This window comes from Hibiscus syriacus, unplaced genomic scaffold (genome assembly GCF_006381635.1).
Source record: "Hibiscus syriacus cultivar Baekdansim isolate YM2019G1 unplaced genomic scaffold, ASM638163v2 tig00110007_pilon, whole genome shotgun sequence".
NCBI lineage: Eukaryota > Viridiplantae > Streptophyta > Magnoliopsida > Malvales > Malvaceae > Hibiscus > Hibiscus syriacus.
In genome coordinates, this window is record NW_024062559.1 from 3,395,098 (window position 1) to 3,417,247 (window position 22,150).

Consider the following 22,150-nt stretch of genomic DNA (forward strand, 5'->3'; position numbering starts at 1 on the left):
CGGTGTTGAATTGAGCCCTGTACTTGTGTGGTTAGGCAGTTGGTTTTGGGCCACATTTGGCTGCTTGTTGTCTCTAAAGTTGATGACGTTCTTTGTTCTCAAGCTTTGGACGATTTTCTTGAATGAAAAATAGTTGTCAATAGAATGTCCAGGAACCCCTGCATGATACTCATATTGAACATTGGTGATGTGATCCCGGCTATGCGCCTTTCATCATTTTCTACAATCTCCTTGAGATCGTTTGATCGAGGCAAGTTGTTTACATTCAAGAAGCTTCTAGAAGATTATTCGAGCCAAGTTTAGATTTTCGGAAGCCTTTTTCAATCCAAAAGAAGAACCTCTACCATCATACTCAAGGCTGAAACGTGAAGAAGGAACAACCAACTTTAAGGGAGGATTCCATCCATTTACTTGTGCATGAATTTGCATGAGAATTTAAAAGTTTGTATAACATTCATTACATTTAATAAGTGTGTTGTTCATTCAAGCATGATTGCATTTAAATCATTTAGTTCCTTTATCAAACTAGTTCTTTTATTAAATTAGCTCTTAATTGTTTCATGCATGTTTTCAATTAAAGATTGAATAAAGTTCACATTTGTGTCTAGGTGCATGAGAGAAGTTGAACGGTTTCAACTGATGCAAGAATATCAGTCAGAATGTCTTCTAATTATGGATGTGATACAGACGTTTTTGGGTACAAAAATCATTTGGACATTATTCCTCTATCTCTTAGCTTTCCAACTCCTTTTGAATCATCTCAATACGATATTGGGAGCTTGAGGTAAATCCATTTACTGAAGATAGTGCAGGCTAGAATTTTCATTACGGGAATTTATACGATGATGATTTGGATGAGTTTAAGCCAAAGAAGAGTCTTTTCAACTTCAGCCAAGTGACAAGACATTGAAGGAATCTTAATTCATCCATTCAATGCATTCAAAGTTGATTGTTATCATCTAAATTCAAGGGTTGTTCATATTCTTCAAGTGAGTATGCAATGAAGGGTAATTTAATTCACTTATTAAGACAATTTTCAGCATGGAATAGCAAGAGTCTTCCACCCTTGGATGAAATTAAGGCCAAATCCAGTTTCAAATTGTTTAGATTCATCCCCAAAATGATCTAGAATATTCATCAAACTTTGAAGATAAGAAGAAAAAAGCATTCAAGTGCATTTTATTGCTAAATTGATGAGAATGTTTTCATCTTTGAGTCTTTTCATATCCTGCTTAGAAACACTATAAATAGGCACCTTTGGGAACATTTGTACACACAATTTGATTATGAAAATACTTTGAAATATTGATTTCATTTTAGTTCTTGGATTATAACTCTATCGGTTTCTTGTCCGTCTTGAAGCCTTCATCGATTTCATCTTGTTATAGCGTTAGTTCCTAGCTCTGCTATAGCTAGTGGGTCATGTTCCACCCTCTATCACTTCAATTCCATCTTTATTATATTGTTGGTTCTGAACTCATATAGTTAAAGGGTTACAATCCATCCTTTCAATTATTATCATTCTCCACGCCAACCACAAACATCCTTCACCATTTTCATTACATCCATTCAACCACTATCGCCACCACAGTTCTTTCATTTACAATCCACTTCAACTTCATTCTATCATTTCCATTGCTTTCATACACTGATTTATATATACATATTTCCCTCTTATAACTTTGTTTGTACATTTAGTCTTCAATCAAAGCACTGCGAAGTTCTTACTAGAATCACGATTGGGCAACACCGTATATGACTCGGAACACATAACCAAGATCATATCATTTGAATCAAAGCTAGCTGATTCAATAAGCTATGGTATCATTAGTTATCTCCCGGGTTAGTAAAAAAAGCAAGAAAAAAAGAAAAATAATAATAAAAGAAAATTTTAAAGAGTGTGGGAGTAATTTTTTTCATCTTTGAAAAAAATATTCAAGAAGGTTTCGTATTCGTTTCATCGTTTCTTTCATTATCTTTACGATTTCATTGCCTATTCTCATATTTGTTCTTTATTGTAGTCAATTCTATCTTTACTCACATCCTTCTTCCAACCAAGCCCCAAATTATTTCAACCAAAGTCTACATGACACCTTGTAAACCTCGAGGGAGTTCCACAAGAACTTTAAAGGAAACCAAGAGCAGTAAAAGGCAAGAGTGTGCATTAAGAGTAAAAGCCATCTCGAGTGAAACATGAGAGGAGAGACTTTCCTGGAGTGTATTGGTGAGGTCTATTTTTCATTTTTTATTACTAATAATGTCTTTTACTTCTAGAGACAATTCTCATATTTCAGAAGGTGACGACCAAAATGATGGTGGTGCACCAAACTTACAAATGCAAGCCATGACACGAGAGATAAGGATTTTGTTTCAAAAGCATCTCGGCATAATCTCAAAGAAATTAGATCAAATGTTTGAACGAGCTTCTTGTTCACAAATGCGTCCACCAATCAAGATCATCAAGCTTCCTCCATATGGTATGATGCAAATACAAAAAGTTCTCACCAAGGACGATTCGAGAAAAGATGTCATAGAAGAAATAATTGGAAACCCACTACGAGGAGCTCAAAAGGAGTTCTCCATCTATGGGAACGACTTTTTTTTGCTTGGCGATGAAGAACATATTCCCAAAGATGTTTGTAATTCGGGGATGAGCCTTTCTAAAGGGCAAGGAACTCAATTGGATTATTCTACCTATGACCAAGATTGTTTCTTACATGCCATTGAGATTTGTTCTTATATTGATGTTTTCGATCCGAGGACGAATCGATTTAAAGAGGGAGGAAATGATGTGATCCCGGCTATGCGTCTTACATCATTTTCTGCAATCTCCTTGAGATCATTTGATCGAGGCTAGTTGTTTACATTCAAGAAGCTTCTAGAAGCTTATTCGAGCATAATATGGGAATTTCAAACCAAGTTTAGATTTTTGGAAGCCTTTTTCAATCCAAAAGAAGAACCTCCACCATCATACTCAAGGCTGAAACCTGAAGAAGAAACAACCAACTTTAAGGGAGGATTCCATCCTTTTACTTGTGCATGAATTTGCATGAGAATTTAAAAGTTTGCATAACATTCATTGCATTTAATAAGTGTGCTGTTCATTCAAGCATGCATTGCATTTAAATCATCTAGTTCATTCATCAAACTAGTTCTTTTATTAAATTAGCTCTTAATTGTTTCATGCATTTTTCAATTAAAGATTGAATATAGTTCACATTTGTGTCTAGATGCATGAGAGAAGTTGAATGGTTTCAACATATGCAAGAACATCAGTCAGAATGTCTTCTAATTATGGATGTGATACAGACGTTTTTGGGTACAAAAATCATTTGGACATTATTCCTCTATCTCTTAGCTTTCTAACTCCTTTTGAATAATCTCAATACGATATTGGGAGCTTGAGATAATATCCATTTACTGAAGATTGTGCAGGCTGGAATTTTCATTACGGGAATTTTTTACGATGATGATTTGGATGAGTTTAAGCCAAGGAAGAGTCTTTTCAACTTCATCCAAGTGACAAGACATTGAAAGAATCTTAATTCATCCATTCAAGGCTTTCAAAGTTGATTGTTATCATCTAAATTCAAGGGTTGTTCATATTCTTCAAGGGAGCATGCAATGAAGGGTAATTTAATTCACTTATTAAGATAATTTTCAGCATGGAATAGCAAGAGTCTTCCACCCCTTGGACGAAATTAAGGCCAAATCCAGCTTCAATTGTTTAGATTCATCCCCAAAATGATCTAGAATATTCATCAACTTTGAAGATAAGAAGAAAAAGCATTCAAGTGCATTTTATTGCTAAATTGATGAGAATGTTTTCATCTTTTGAGTCTTTTCATATCCTGCTTAGAAACACTATAAATAGGCACCTTTGGGACCATTTGTACACACAATTTGATTTATGAAAATAATTTGAAAGATTGATTTCATTTTAGTTATTGGATTAGAACTCTATCGGTTTCTTGTCGGTCTTGAAGCCATCACCCATTTCATCTTGTTATAGCGTTGGTTCCTATCTCTACTATAGCTAGTGGGTCATGTTCCACCCTCTATCACTTCAATTCTATCTTTATTATGTTGTTGGTTCCGAACTCATATATAGTTAGGGGGTCACAATCCATCCTTTCAATTATTATCATTCTCCATACCAACCATAAACATCCTTCACCATTTTCATTACATCCATTCAACCACTATCACCACCACAGTTCTTTCATTTACAATCCACTTCAACTTCATTCTATCATTTCCATTACTTTCATACACTGATTTATATATACATATTTCCCTTATAACTTTGTTTGTACATTTTCAGTCTTCAATTAAAACACTGCGAAGTTCTTACTAGAATCATGATCAGCCAACATTGTATATGCCTCGGAACACATAACCAGGATCACATCATTTGGTATCAGAGCTAGCTGATTCAATAAGCGTATCGTACCATTTGTTATCTCCCGGGTTAGTAAAAAAGCAAGAAAAAAAGAAAAATAATAATAAAAGAAAATTTTTAAGAGTGCGAGAGTAATTTTTTTCATCTTTGGAAAAAAATATTCAAGAAGGTTTCATATTCGTTTCATCGTTTCTTTCATTATATTTACGATTTCATTGCCTATTCTCATATTCGTTCTTATTGTAACCAATTCTTTCTTTGCTCACATCCTTCTTCCAACCAAGCCCCACATTATTTCAACCAAAGTCTACAGGACACCTTGTAAACCTCGAGGGAGTACCACAAGAACTTTAAAGGAAAACAGGAGTAAAAGGAAGAGTGTGCATTAAGGGTAAAATCCATCTCGAGTGAAACACGAGAGGAGAGACTTTCCTTGGAGTGTATTGGTGAGGTTTTTATTGGTGAGGTATTTTTCATTTTTTATTACTAATAATGTCTTTACTTCTAGAGACAATTCTCATATTTCAGAAGGTGACGACCAAAATGATGGTGGTGCACCAAACTTACAAATGCAAGCTATGACATGAGAGATAAGGATTTTGTTTCAAAAGCATCTCGGCCCAATCTCAAAGAAATTAGATCGAATGTTTGAATGACCTTATTGTTCACAAATGCGTCCACTAATCAAGATCATCAAGCATCCTCCATATGGGATGATGCAAATACAAAAAGTTATCACCAAGGACGAATCGAGAAAAGATGTCATAGAAGAAATAATTGGCAACCCACTACGAGGAGCCCAAAAGGAGTTCACCATCTATGCGAACGACTTCTTTTTGCTTGGCTATGAAGAATATTTTCCCAAAGATGTTTGTAATTCGGGGATGAGTTTTTCAAAAGGGCAAGGAACTCAATCGGATTATTCTACCTACGACCATGATTTTTTCTTACATGCCATTGAAATTTGTTCTTATATTGATATTTTTGATCCGAGGACAAATCGATTTAAAGAGGGAGGGAATGATGTGATACCGGCTATGCGCCTTACATCATTTTCTGTAATCTCCTTGAGATCATTTGATCGTGGTAAGTTGTTTATATTCAAGAAGTTTCTAGAAGCTTATTCGAGCATAATATGGGAATTTCAAACCAAGTTTAGATTTTTGGAAGCCTTTTTCAATCCAAAAGAAGAACCTCCACCATCATACTCAAGGCTGAAATGTGAAGAAGGAGCAACCAACTTTAAAGGAGGATTCCATCATTTTACTTGTGCATGAATTTGCATGAGAATTTAAAAGTTTGCATAACATTCATTGCATTTAATAAGTGTGTTGTTCATTCAAGCATGCACTGCATTTAAATCATCTAGTCATTCATCAAACTAGTTCTTTTATTAAATTACTCTTAATTTTTTCATGCATGATTTCAATTAAAGATTGAACAAAGTTCATATTTGTGTCTAGGTGCATGAGAGAAGTTGAACGGTTTCAACATATGCAAGAATATCAGTCAGAATGTCTTCTAATTATGGGTGTGATACAGAAGTTTTTGGGTGCAGAAATCATTTGGAAGTTATTCCTCTATCTCATAGCTTTCCAAAGCCATTTTAATCATCTCAATACGATATTGGGAGCTTGATATATGATCGATTTATTGAAGATAGTGCAGGCTGGAATTTTATACAATGATGATTTGGATGAGTTTAAACCCAGGAAGAGTCTTTTCAACGTCAGCCAAGTGACAAGACATTGAAGGACTCTTAATTAATCCATTCAAGGCATTCAAATTTGATTGTTATCATCTAAATTCAAGGGTTGTTCATATTCTTCGAGGGAGCATGCAATGAAGGGTGATTTAATTCACTTATTAAGACAATTTTCAGCTTGGAATAGCAAGAGTCTTCCACCACTTGGACCAAATTAAGGCCAAATTCAGCTTCAAATTGTCTAGATTCAACCCCAAAATGATCTAGAATATTCATCAAACTTTGAAGATAAGAAGATAATGCATTCAAGTGCATTTTATTGTTAAATTGATAAGAATGTTTTCATCTTTTGAGTCTTTTCATATGCTGCTTAGAAACACTATAAATAGGCACCTTTGGGATCATTTTTACACACAATTTGATTTATGAAAATACTTTGAAAGATTGCTTTCATTTTAGTTCTTGGATTAGAACTCTATCGGTTTCTTGTTGATCTTGAAGCCTTCAACCATTTCATCTTGTTATAGCGTTGGTTCCTAGCTCTACTATAACTAGTGGGTCACGTTCCACCCTGTATCACTTCAATTCCATCTTTATTATATTGTTGGTTCCTAACTCATATAGTTAGAGGGTCACAATCCATCCTTTGAATTATTATCATTCTCCACGCCAACCACTAACATCCTTCACCATTTTCGTTACATCCATTCAACCACTATCACCACCACACTTCTTTCATTTACAATCCACTTCAACTTCATTCTATCATTTCCATTACTTTATACACTTATTTATATACATATTTCCCTTCTTATAACTTTGTTTGTACATTTTCAGTCTTCAATCAAAGCACTGCGAAGTTCTTACTAGAATCACGATCGTGCAACATCGTATATGACTCGGAACACATAACCGGGATCATATCATTTGGTATAAGAGATAGATGAATCAATAAGCGTATATATCATTTGTTATCTCCCGGGTTAGTAAAAAAAAGCAAGAAAAAAAGAAAATAAAATAAAAGAAAATTTTAAGAGTGTAGGAGCAATTCTTTTCATCTTTGAAAAAAATAATCAAGAAGGTTTCATATTCGTTTCATCGTTTCTTTCATTATCTTTACGATTTCATTGCCTATTCTCATATTCGTTCTTTATTGTAGCCAATTCTTTCTTTACTCACATCATTCTTCCAACCACTCCCCAAATTGTTTCAGCGAAAGTCTACAAGACACCTTGTAAACCTCGAGGGAGTTCCACAAGAACTTTAAAGGAAAGCAAGAGCAGTAAAAGGTAAGAGTGTGCATTAAGGGTAAAGGCCATCTCGAGTGAAACACTAGAGGAGAGACTTTTCCTTGGAGTGTATTGGTGAGGTTTTTTATTGGTGAGGTCTATTTTTCATTTTTTATTACTAATAATGTATTTTACTATAGACAATTCTCATATTTCAGAAGGTGACGACCAAAATAATGGTGGTGCACCAAACTTGCAAATGCAAGCCATGACACGAGAGATAAGGAGTTTGTTTCAAAAGCATCTCGACCCAATCTCAAAGAAATTAGATCGAATGTTCGAACGACCTTCTTGTTCACAAATGCGTCCATCGAAGATCAAAACACAACTAAAAAAAGAGAGACGACAATCGATATTTTTCTAGTTCTACACCTAATTGTAGCAGAAGATCTTACACGGAGGATCCCAATTTTTTAACAAGAAGTAATGTCAAAAGTTCAACGCAAAGTGAGCCAATGAATTTTGCATCTTTCAATACTAAAAGTCTAGCTCGTCTTCAAGTGTGTTTTGATAATTTTTTCAAAGAAACACAATTTCAAGAACAACTACAAAAAGAAAGTGTTTGCAAAATAGAAGAAGAAGCGAGAGTTGAAAAAGACATTGAGAGAAAAGAAAATGAAACTGTAGTTAAAAAAATTGAAAGTGTAGTTGAAAAACTTGGAAACGAAAAGAATAGGAGAAGGAAATTTCATCTTACACTAACCTTTTTTTCCTCATAGTCTTGGTTTATCATTGCAAAATCAGGAGAACATTTCAAAGGACATTCCGAACTCATCACCAGTCATGGAGATAATCAAACATCAACCATGCCTAGATTATATTTCAAGAGAATATACAATGAAGTTTTTCATCATCAAAGACATCAAGCAACAACCAGCAATCTAGATCATCAAGCATCCTCCATGTGGGGTGATTCAAATACAAAAAGTTGTCACCAAGGAAGATTCGAGAAAAGATGTCATAGAAGAAATAATTGGCAACCCACTACGAGGAGTTCAAAAGGATTTCTCCATCTATGGGAACAACTTCTTTTTGCTTGGCGATGAAGAAAATTTTCCCAAAGATGTTTATAATTCGGGGATGAGCCTTTCTAAAGGGCAAGGAACTCAATTGGATTATTATATCTACGACCAATATTGTTTCCTACATGCCATTGAGATTTGTTCTTTTATTGATATTTTTGATTCAAGGACGAATCGATTTAAAGAGGGAGGGAATGATGTGATCCGGCTATGCTCCTTACATCATTTTCTGCAATTTCCTTGAGATCGTTTGATCGAGGCAAGTTGTTTACATTCAAGAAGCTTCTAGAAGCTTATTCGAACATAATATGGGAATTTCAAACCAAGTTTAGATTTTCGGAAGCCTTTTTCAATCCAAAAGAAGAACCTCCACCATCATACTCAAGGCTGAAACGTGAAGAAGGAACAACCAACTTTAAGGGATGATTCCATCCTTTTATTTGTGCATGAATTTGCATGAGAATTTAAAAGTTTGCATAACATTCATTGCATTTAATAAGTGTGTTGTTCATTCAAGCATGCATTGCATTTAAATCATCCAGTTCATTCATCAAACTAGTTCTTTTATTAAATTAGCTCTTAATTGTTTCATGCATGTTTTCAATTAAAGATTGAATAAAATTCACATTTGTGTCTAGGTGCATGAGAGAAGTTGAACGGTTTCAACAGATGAAAGAATATCAGTCAGAATGTCTTCTAATTATATATGTGATACAGACTTTTTGGGTACAGAAATAATTTGGAAATTATTCCTCTATCTCTTAGCTTTCCAACGCCTTTTGAATCATCTCAATACGATATTAGGAGCTTGAGATATGATCGATTTACTGATGATAGTGCAGGCTGGAATTTTCATTACGGGAATTTTATACGATGATGATTTGTATGAGTTTAAACCAAGGAAGAGTCTTTTCAACTTCAGCCAAGTGACAAGACATTGAAGGACTCTTAATTCATCCATTCAAGGCATTCAAAGTTGATTATTATCATCTAAATTCAAGGGCTACTCATATTCTTCAAGGGAGCATGCAATGAAGGGTGATTTAATTCACTTATTAAGACAATTTTTAGCATGGAATAGCAAGACTCTTCCACCCCTTGGACGAACTTAAGGCAAAATTCAGCTTCAAATTGTCTAGATTCATCCCCAAAATGATCTATAATATTCATCAAACTTTGAAGATAAGAAGACAAAGCATTCAAGTGCATTTTATTGCTAAATTGATGAGAATGTTTTCATCTTTTGAGTCTTTTCATATGCTGCTTAGAAACACTATAAATTGACACCTTTGGGATCATTTGTACACACAATTTGATTTATGAAAATACTTTGAAAGATTGCTTTCATTTTAGTTCTTGGATTAGAACTCTATCGGTTTTTTGTCGGTCTTGAAGCCTTCATCCATTTCATCTTGTTATAGCATTGATTTCTAGCTCTACTATAGCTAGTGGGTCACGTTCCACCCTCTATCACTTCAATTCCATATTTATTATATTGTTGGTTCCTAACTCATATATATAGTTAGAGGGTCATAATCTACCCTTTGAATTATTATCATTCTCCATGCCAACCACAAACATCCTTCACCATTTTCATTACATCCATTCAACCACTATCACCACCACGGTTCTTTCATTTACAATCCACTTCAACTTCATTCTATCATTTCCATTACTTTCATACACTTGTTTATATATACATATTTCCCTTCTTATAACTTTGTTTGTACATTTTCAGTCTTCAATCAAAGCACTACGAAGTTCTTACTAGAATCATGATCGAGCAACATCGTATATGACTTGGAGCATATAACCGTGATCATATCAGTTGGCATCATACCACTTAGGGTAGGGAGGTTGTAGAGGTGACACATGATATGGTGACACTACATGTCTGTCATACAATATCTGGAACAACTCTTTATAGGACATAAGGATAGGATCGAATTGAAGCCTCTCTCTTACCTCAGCTCCCTTTCCCCCTGTCTAGTGGTATTTTGTGTTGACGATCCTGTGGCTTGAGGCCAAGACATAGTGATGTTATTAGAGTCATACGACCTTATTTTACTTACCTCGTTTTCCTTTTTCCACATTGGTGGTCTCTTGTTAGACTCACCTCTATCGAGCCTTTCATTTTTTATTGCTATTTCAATCATTTCCCCATCCATAACCATTTTAGAAAATCTTTTCGAATAATTCCCTATGAGGTGCGTGATAAAAGGATCCCTCAACGTGTTGATAAAGAGCATGCTTGTCTCCTCTTCTTTGAGTGGCGGGTGAACTTGACGTCCCTCCATCTTTGAGCATATTGTCTAATGCTCTCGTAAGATCTATTTTCCATGCTTTGTAGCATAATTTTGGTTGGGCCTTACGTCCTTTACATGTTTATGCGTCTCAAGGATTACTTTAGCAATATCCTTCCAGGTCTTGATATGAGCCATGCTCAGTTGATTTTACCATTGGATTGTTGACCTTTTCAACTTTTCCCATAAGTAGTGTATCAACAACTTGTCATTCCCTATGTATCCAGTTATATTCCTACAAAACATCGTGATGTGAGAATAGGGACATTTTGTACCATCAAACTTCTCAAAGTCAGAGATTTTGAATTTCGGGGGAAGCACTAAGTTAGGAACCAAACTCAATTCTTTGGCATCAAGTCCATACACACGAGTATCTTCTTTCATAGCCCTGATTTCCCCTTCTAGTTGTTTCTACTTCTACTCCATTTGTTTGTTTTGCTCTAACCTGGCTTCTTCATCAAAATTGTTGAAAACATTTTGATGTTTCGATATAACAAATTAATTTAAAAGAATTTTAATTTTGAAAAAGGTTTTTTCTAAGCATATTCGATATATTAAATAGAATATCAAAATATTACTCAAAGTATTTCAAAGTTCATTTTAAATCCTTACTCAAGTGTAAAATTAAGTTTTAATCTTAAAATAATTTCAAAACGATTTTACAAAATATTTCAAACCATTTCAAAGCCAAAAATTCCAGATTGCTCAGAGGGAACCGATTCCCCCCCAAGGGGGTACCGATTCCCCCTGAATGGTTTTGCTCCGAGAAAAACAGAATGCTCGGAGGGAACCGATTCCCCCCAGGGGGTATCAATTTCCCCCACTGTTCAACGGTCTAAATATTTGAATTTTACACTTAGGGAACCGATTCCCTATGAGGGGGTACCGATTCCCCCCACGCTCTAAGCTGTTGTATTAATTGTTTTCACACTTAAATGGCTCCAATAACTTCATTAATGATCCTCAACGTTCAGAATTGATTCAAGGTATATTTAAGCAAGCTTAGAAGCCATTGATCAACAACAAGAAACATCAAGCAACTAGAATCAAGAGAGAATCAAAGAGAAAGCATCAAACCTCAAGTTTGAGCATTTGAAGCCTATTTTTCATTCAATATTCATTTTGCTTTCAAGAACACTTATTGTGCTCAATTGTATTCATTCTTGAGTGTTCTTTTCTTTATTCTAGAATTGTGCAAACAATATACCTTGTGAGGATTTCCTTGTAAGTTTGCAAATTTGTATTGTTCTCTTTGGGAAAGAGTGTTCTCAAGAATTTGGGGTATAATTCTTGAGGGTTTGTAAGGTTACTCTTTGCCTCAAAAGAAAGACAAATTAGTGAATTTTTGGAAAATCCTTAGTGTGGATAGCTAAGGTAGTGGACGTAGACTTTGGTTGAGAAAGTCAAACCACTATAAATCGCTGTGCAATTACTTTTATTTTCTGCAAAAGCTTCTACCAAATTTTTAATTGCCAATTCACTCCCCTCTTGGTCGATTCTATCAATGATTAACTCAACAATTGGCATCAGAGCCTAACTCATTTGAAGGTTTAATCGACTCGTGAGTCGATTCGGGAAGAGTTACATCGATAATCAAAGTCATCAATGGCCTCTACTTTAAACTTCGACTCCGGTCTCGATTCGATGCCCATCAACAAGCCTCCTTTCTTCAATGGGGCTAACTATGCCTATTGGAAAAATAGGATGATGTACTTCATTCAAGCAAGTGACATGGGAGCATGAAATGTCGTAGAAAAAGGATACATCAAGCCTCTCACTCATCCAAGATTGTGGAGTGAATGAGAGATAAGAATGTTCCAGCTCAACTCCAAAGCCATCCATATCATATTTTATGCTCTTGGACCATATGAATACGAAAAAGTTTCATCTTGTACAACCGTCAAAGAAATATGGGACAAACTTCAAGTCAGTCATGAAGGTACCGATGAGGTAAAGAAATCTAAAATTAGTATTCTAACGCATAGCTATGAAAATTTCAGGATGAAACCAAATAAAGTTATCAAAGCTATGATGGATAGATTTTCAACAATTTTCAATGGTCTCAAATCATATGGAGAGATCATTTCAAATGAAAAGCTTGTGAGGAAGTTAGTATACTCCCTTCCAAAATCATAGCAATCAAAGAAGACGGCAATCATCGAGTCTAAGGACCTAACGTCCTTAACTCTTAAAGAACTAATCAGTTCCCTTCTCACTCATGAAATTATGCTTGAAGATGAAGTGGACCTCGATAAAATTGACGAGACACCAAAGGAGAAGGAGAAGAAGAAAAACATTGGAATTGCTCTCAAATCCACAAAAGATGAGAGTGATTCAAATGACGATGATGACGACGAGGAAATGGTATTATTTGCCAAACGATTCAGAAAGTTGATGATGCCCAACCGAGGAAGAAAATTCAAATGTCATGAAGGCTTCAAAACTGAATCGAAGGAGAAAGACATGATCATTTGTTATGAATGCAAAAAGCCGGGGCATGTCAAATATGATTGCTCATAATTGAAGAAAAAGGGTCAATCCAAAAAGAAGCACAAGGCTCATGTAGCTACATGGAGCGATGAAGAAGGTTCCGATGAAGAGGAATAAGAAGTTACAAACTTGTGCTTGATGTCTATCGGGGAATATTCTAAGCTAACCTCTAACTCATTCGATTTGGATGAATTATCTTATGATGAGTTATTAGAGGATTATAATGGGTTGGGTTCGGATTATAAGAATCTATTTTCAAAATACAAAAATGATATTTCAAAAAGAAGCACAAGGCTCATGTAGCTACATGGAGCGATGAAGAAGGTTCCGATGAAGAGGAATAAGAAGTTACAAACTTGTGCTTGATGTCTATCGGGGAATATTCTAAGCTAACCTCTAACTCATTCGATTTGGATGAATTATCTTATGATGAGTTATTAGAGGATTATAATGGGTTGGGTTCGGATTATAAGAATCTATTTTCAAAATACAAAAATGATATTTCAAAATTGAAAAACGAAAATAGTCTTATATCCAAGACCAACAATGAGCTTGAAAGTAAGATCAAAGAATTGCAAATCAAAATTAATGATTCTGAAAAGAAAAATACTTATTTTCATAACTTAGTTTCAAAAGTTCATGATGATAATCAAAAGAAGATTGATGATCTTAAAACTTCTTTTAATAAGGTTGGAACAAAAAGTTTTGAAAAATGTGAGAATTCAAAATCCAACTTTGTTAAGAAAAGTTTTAGAAGCTACAATCATAGAAGTCCTCAATAAACCTTGAATGGTAAAATTTTTAGGAGTATATGGGTTCCTAAAGAATTCATTACTACTAAATATAAGGATGTCGTTCATAAATGGATACCAAAGGGGACAAGGATTTTAGAAATTAATGAATATGGACCCAAAAGAATTTGGGTACCAAAAATTAGAAATTAATCTATGTTTGTAGGAAAAGGAGCATTGCTACAAGGCACGGGAAATAAATCCAAATTCATGGTACATTGATAGTGGATGCTCGAGACACATGACCGGGGACAAAAACCGGTTCATAGAGCTTAACGCTAAAAATGGAGTAGAAGTGACTTTTGGTGATAATTCAAAAGGTCACATTGAAGGTATAGGTACAATAGGTAATACCTCTTCCATACAAATTAAAAATGTGTTATATGTGAATGGATTAAAGCATAATCTCTTGAGTATTAGTCAATTATGTGATAAGGGATTCAACGTCATATTTGAAACTAATGGTTGTAAAGTTATTGACATTGCATCTAATAGGATTATGCTTGTTGGTCATAGAATAGGAAACATATACATGGTGCATTTAGACTCTATAGAAATGACTAATTTATGCCTAGTTGCTAAGGATGAGCATGATAGTTGGTTATGGCATAGGAGACTAGGACATGCTAGAATGAGTGTTTTACAACGGTTAGTTCAAGGAGAATTGGTTCGACGGCTGCCTAAACTAAAATTTGATAATGATAAAATCTGTGATGCTTGTGCTAAAGGAAAACAAAAGCGAGTTTCTTTTAAATCCATTAATGATGTGTCAACTAGTAGAGTATTACAATTGATCCATATAGATCTTTTTGGGCCAACTAGGACTACTAGCTTGGGTGGAAAATAATATGCATTTGTCTTGGTAGATGACTATTCTAGATATACTTGGGTTCTATTCTTAAGTACTAAAGATGAAGCATTAGAAAATTTCATCACATTTTCAAAAGTAATCCAAAATGAAAAAGGTTACTCTATCACTAGTGTTAGAAGTGATCATGGCACTAAATTTGAAAATCTTGGATTTAATGAGTTTTGTAATTCTAATGGTATTAGCCATAATTTTTCAGTACCTAGAACCCCTCAACAAAATGGAGTTGTTGAGAGTAAAAAATCAAACTTTAGAAGAAATGGCTAGAACCATGTTTTGTGAAAATAATTTGCCAAAATATTTTTGGGCGGAAGCCACAAATACCGCTTGTTATGTTGTAAATCGAGTAATGATTAGGCCAATTTTAAAGAAAACTCCATATAAAATTTTCAAAAATAAAAAGCCTAACATTAGCTATTTTCATCCTTTTGGATGTAAATGTTTTGTTTTAAACAACGGTAAAGAAAACCTTGGCAAATTTGATACTAAAAGTGATAAAGGAATTTTTATGGGTTATTCCTTAAATTCTAAAGCTTATCGGGTATTTAATAAAAGAACTTTAGTTGTAGAAGAGTCTATACATGTTTTCGATGATAATCTCCTTCCGAGGAAGGATTCTTGTGTTAATGATGATGTAGGTATTATAAATACAAATGATGTTAGACATAACGTTGGAGAATCATCATCAAAGGAAGAAACGAAAGATGAGGAAACTCATGATCCTCTCGAGAATCCAACCATTGAAGAAAGGGAAGTATCTTATCCAAGAGAGTACAACTATGTCAAGGATGGTGAGCTTATATGTGATCCATCCAAAGGGGTAACAACGCGATCTTCTCTTAGAAATATTTGTAATTATGTTGCATTTATTTCATGCATAGAGCCTAAGAATATCAAAGAATAATTAAATGATGAACATTGGATTATGGATATGCAAGAAGAGTTAAATCAATTTGAGAGAAGTAAAGTATGGACATTAGTTGAAAGGCCTAGTAATAAATCTATTGTAGGTACTAGATGGGTATTTAGGAATAAGCTTGATGAGAGTGGTAATATAGTGAGAAACAAGGCTAGACTTGCTGCTTAAGGGTATACTCAAGAAGAGGGCATAGATTATGATGAAACTTACGCTCCCGTAGCTAGGATGGAAGAAATTAGATGTTATTAGCATTTGCATGTTTTCATGAATTTAAACTATATCAAATGGATGTTAAAAGTGCAATTTTAAATGGTTTTATAAAAGAAGAAGTGTATGTGGAACAACCTCCAGGTTTTGAAGATTCAAAATTTTCGTATCATGTTCTTAAATCGACAAAAGCAATTTATGGTTTAAAACAACCGGAGCCGTAGCGAAAGCGAGTCTTCATAGGGCAATTGTCACTGCTTATGGACTCGAACCTTGGTATGAAAGATTGTCAAACTTTTTAATTGAAAAAGGTTTTTCAAAAGGGAAGGTTGACACTACATTGTTTTTAAAGCATAAAGGTAAAGATTTATTAGTAGTTCACATTTATGTTGATGATATAATATTTTGTTCTACTAAAGATGTTATTTGCCAAGAATTTTCTAAGCTAATGCAAAGCGAATTCGAAATGAGCATGATGGGGGAGCTCTCATTTTTCTTGGGACTCCAAATCAAGCAAAGAAAAGATGGCATCTTTATCAATCAAGCTAAGTACGTCAAAGATATGCTCAAGAAGTTTGGACTGGAAAATGGGAAACCTCATGACACTCCAATAAGCTCTTCTACAAAGCTTGACTTGGATGGAAAGAGGTAAATGTGTGGATGTTAAATTATATAGGTCAATGATTGGTTCTTTGCTCTATCTAACTGCAAGTAGACTAGACATTATGTTTAGTGTTTGTGTATGTGCTAGATTTCAATCATGTCCTAAGGAATCACATTTACTAGCTGTTAAGAGAATCTTTAGATACCTTAAGGACACTCCTAGTTTAGGACTTTGGTATCCTAGAGACTCTAGCTTTAGCTTGCATGCATTTTCTGATGCGGATTATGGATGATGCAAATTAGATAGGAAAAGCACCTCCGGTACTTGCCAATTCCTTGGAAATATGTTGATTTCTTGGTTTTCAAAGAAAAAAATTGTGTTGCATTATCTACCACTGAAGCCGAATACATTTCAGCTGGTAGTTGTTGTGCACAAGTTTTATGGATGAAAAAAAACTTTTTGATTATGGAATTGAAGTAGGTACCATTCCTATCAAGTGTGACAATACTAGTGCTATTTGTCTCACTAAAAATCCTATCCAACACTCTAGAACTAAGCACATTGAAATAAGACGTCACTTCATTAGAGACCATGTCACTAAGGAAGATGTAGTTCTAGAATTTGTTGATACTTTGCATCAATTAGCGGATATCTTTACAAAACCTTTAGACAAGGAACGTTTTTGGACACTTAGGAGAGAATTAGGTTTAACCGACCTATCTTCACTTAGTGTTTAAAATAATTTTAGCATTTTTAAGACTAAATGAAAAATACTTATAATAGTAATTTTTGATTGCATTCATTACTATTAGTTAGGAGGAATTTATGATTCTTGATGAAAAATTAACTTTATGTTCAAATGTAGTTTAAGGATTAATTTGATTGATTGAACATAATTAATTTTTGATATATGAGTTGCCAATACCACTAGATAAGATTAATTTAGCATTTTGAGTGTTTAAAATACAAATTTTTTAATTATAGGGCAGAGGGAATCGATACCCCCTTGAAGGAGAACCGATTCCCCCTTTGAAGGGGAACCGATTCCCCTAGGGGAATCGATACCCCCCTGGGGTTCTAGTTTTATCAGGCAGAACCCTTATATTTTGCTCAAACCCTCTCTTTTTCGTCCTTTGCCGCCTATCACTCTCTCCATCTCTCAAATCTCCACTTTGCCTCAAAACAACATTTTTAATCGGAATTCCCTTCAAATATCATCCCCTAAACCTATTAGCATTATTAAAATCATGCAAACAACATCAAAATCCACTCAATCTCATCTTTCAAGGTAAATTTTTCTAAACTCTCTATTTCATTGATTTTGAACATAGGACTAGTTTCAATTAGTTCTAGATAGAAATAGTGATCGGGCATTGATTATTAGTGTTTAGAAACTAAATTTTTACAACTAATTTCATCAAAATCTCACAAATTTTCTATTATTTTTTGAATTTTAGAAAAAAATGAAAATCTTTAATTAATTTTAAAATTGATAATTTTTTATTTAGTTATGTTATTTATATGTAAACTATACATACTATGGTTTTTCATATATTTTTTTAAAAATATTTTTTCAAAACTTTGCCCATTAGGATTTTTTTTAGAACCTTGAAATATTGAGAACTCAATTGAGTTTTGGGATTGATTGAATTGCATACATGTGTTTTCTAAATTGCAGGTTATCCATTCTATTCCGATCTTAAACGTGCTAGGTCTTCATCTAGTCATTCAAACCAACAACCAAATCCACCTCCAAATCCTCCTCCTATTCCTGAAATTCCTATTCTTAATCCCGTTGATCCTAATATGACTATCCAAAACTCGTGCTTCAATCATCCTGGTCCTAGAAATCATCGTTTTTGGTATTATCAATATTTTGACTCTTACAAAATTAGAGAAGAACGTATCCCTTCTCTTCAAGCTATGATAGATATCGATTTTAGATATCTTCCTCTTTTACAAGAGTGGAAATTTGATAAACTTTGTGACCTTGAACCTATAGTTTACCATCAACTTGTTCGTATCTTCTATTCAAATGCCGTTTGTGTTAAAAACCGAGCTCAAACCAAAACCATAGCAGTTTGTTCCTATCTCCTAGGACAATTATTCCATCTTGATACGGCTTACATAGCTAATGAATTAGGATTAGATAATGATGGTATATCAAATGAAAAATAGTTTTTAGGTTCTCGTTATAAAAGAAGGGATAGTGCGAGTATCTTAGATCTTTATGATCGTTTTCTTCATCTAATGATTTCTTGGTGGTTTCGACCATCTGGAGGTCGTTACTCAACTCTTAGATCCTTGGATCTTTGGTGGTTACATTATTTCCAAAACAATATTAAAATAAACCTACCTCAGACTATTTTTGCTGAAATTGTTGAAACCATAAATCTTGTTCCTAATAAGAAACTTTGTTCATCTATAGTTTACGGTTGCATTCTGAGTAATCTATTTTGTAAAGTCGGGCTTAGAGTTGGTCTAGATGTCGTCTTTCCTCTCAAGAAACAAATTAATCTTCTTTCCTTAACGAGAGCGGGATGAATAAAGAATAAGGAAATCGATGAATGGGTTAGATCTTCTGAAAATACTCCAGGAGCTAGTTCTTCTCAAGCTCCACCAGAAGCTGACGACGATCCCAAGCTTGAACAATTAATGCAAGATATTGACGAAGCCAACGATGAGCCGAAAGAGCACGAGGAACAAGCCCAGCAAGAAGATCATGTGCCTCCATATTTTTAATCATTTATGGAGACATTTTATTTCCGTTATGCATCCTTGGATTCTCGCTTCACTTCTATAGAATCTCACTTATCGACTATCGAAGCTCAATATTTGGAAATTCTCCGGGATATGTGTGCAAACAATGAAGCAACCAACGCTCGTATTAATACACTCACTCATGAAATGGAAACTATGCGAGCTCATTTTCCACCTCCCGATCCTCCTACGGATGCTTGAACTTTGATCTTTGCTTTGGTTGTTTGGATTGAACTTGGATATTTGCATTATTGTTAAAACATTTTGAATGCTTTTAGATTGTTTACCTTTGGTTGTTTGAACTTATGTTTAATACATTTGATTTGGATTTCGTGTTTATTTTGCATCTTTAGACATATATGACCAATTATCCATTACATGTTTATGAATATTGATTATGAAACTAATGGCTAACCTCTCTTTTGATTGTGATATTAGCAGCTTAAGCTTTATATTAATAAATCAATTGGCTTACGTTTTTCAAAATTCTTGTTTAAAACGTTTTTATAGGGTCTTTTTTGATTTAACAAAAAAGGGAGAAAGTGTTACAGTAAGGGGGAGTAGTATTTTTCAAAATGAAAATTCATTTTGAAATTAGAAAATCTTAAAATGTTTTTCTATATCAAAAAGGGGGAGATTGTTGAAAACATTTTGATGTTTCGATATAACAAATTAATTTAAAAGAATTTTAATTTTGAAAAAGGTTTTTCTAAGCATATTCGATATATTAAATCGAATATCAAAATATTACTCAAAGAATTTCAAAGTTCATTTTAAATCCTTACTCATGTGTAAAATTAAGTTTTAATCTTAAAATAATTTCAAAACAATTTTACAAAATATTTCGAACCATTTGAAAGCCAAAATTTCCAGATTGCTCAGAGGGAACCGATTCCCCACAAGGGGGGTACCGATTCCCCCTGAATGGTTTTGCTTCGAGAAAAACAGAATGCTCGGAGGGAACCAATTCCCCCTAGCGGGTATCGATTCCCCCCACTATTCAACGATCAAAATATCTGAATTTTACAATTAGGCAACCGATTCCCCATGAGGGGGGTATCGATTCCCCCACGCTCTAAGCTGTTGTATTAATTGTTTTCACACTTAAACGACTCCAATAACTTCATTAATGATCCCCAACGTTCAAAATTGATTCAAGGTATATTTAAGCAAGCTTATAAGCCATTGATCAACAACAAGAAACATCAAGCAACTAGAATCAAGAGAGAATAAAAGAGAAAGCATCAAACCTCAAGTTTGAGCATTTCAAGCCTATTTTTCATTCAATATTCATTTTTCTTTCAAGAACACTTATTGTGCTCAATTGTATTCATTCTTGAGTGTTCTTTTCTTTATTCTAGAATTGTGCAAACAATCTACCTTGTGAGGATTTCCTTGTAAGTTTGCAAATTTGTATTGTTCTCTTTGGGAGAGAGTGTTCTCAAGAATTTGGGGTATAATTCTTGAGGGTTTGTAAAGTTACTCTTTGTCCTCAAAAGAAAGACAAATTAGTGAATTTGTGGAAAATCCTTAGTGTGGATAGCTAAGGTAGTGGACGTAGACTTTAGTTGAGAAAGTCGAACCACTCTAAATCATTGTGCAATTACTTTCAATTTTCTACAAAAGCTTCCACAAAATTTTTAATTGCCAATTCACCCCCCTCTTGGCCGATTCTGTCAATCGATTAACTCAACAATAATCTAGAACCTGGTGATGTTGATGTTCTTCCTGGTTCGAACTAGATCTAGGATATAAGTTCACTGAGGCACCGATTGGGTTAATGTGTTCATTCCCAATATGAATAGGCATTTCTTGAACAATCTGGGATTGAGTCGGGGTAAACCCTGTGGGTAGAGTGGTCCTTCAGTCACAGTTTCAGGTACAAGGCTCTTTACATGTGTAGGATTCCTTCCTTCAAACAGGCTAGCGAACTTAGCAAGCATCTCTTTCTGGGCATTCAACATATCTTCTTGCATCTTTCTCATGTTTTCTTGTATTTCTTGCTGAGTTCTCTCAATTTGGGTGATTTTATCATCCATGGCCTTTTTTCCTAGTGTTGTACGGATACTTGGAAGTTTCCTCATTAATGGATATAAGATATATGACTATGAATGAATAAAATGCAGTGCAGAAAGTAAAATACGATGCAAAAAGTAAAATGTGGATGCTAAATGCAAGGTGTTAACTCTGGAACGATTCCTTAGAATAACTTTTTATATTAGAAACAAAGTTTGATTACAAGGTTTGAACATATCACAGATAGATCTGTACTACTTCTCCTAATTGTTACATGTGTGTCAGTAACTCCAAGATCCTCTGGGCTTCTTCAGTCTTGGGTTTCAGTCCTTTGTTTACAACAACAACTTCATGGGACAGGTTGACTAAATATTGATCTATTCCTCGAGCATGTCCCAGGTAGCTAGCAATGAAGCCATCACTTTGTTTAACTCTCAAATGAGCTTTCTCCCAATGATGATGCCACTATATAAATCCTTCATAAGGGACTATCGGAAGTTCACTTGCACTTCTCTGAAAATCTTGAACCATAGCCTCAAACTTATTCGCTCGTTTCTTCAGGCTTTCAACCTCTCCACGGCTCGAGCTACGTTCCCGGATTTAGTATCTTCATAATGTAGCCCCTAAACATGAGATCTTCCCTTTCAGTTTCTTATTTTGGGATCGATTCTCTTGTAATCATTGCTCTAAAGCACTCTTTTCTTTCGATAGAATCTTGACTTGATGTCTACTTTGCTTGAGCTCTTATTTACTCTCTCCAGCTTCTCTCTTTAG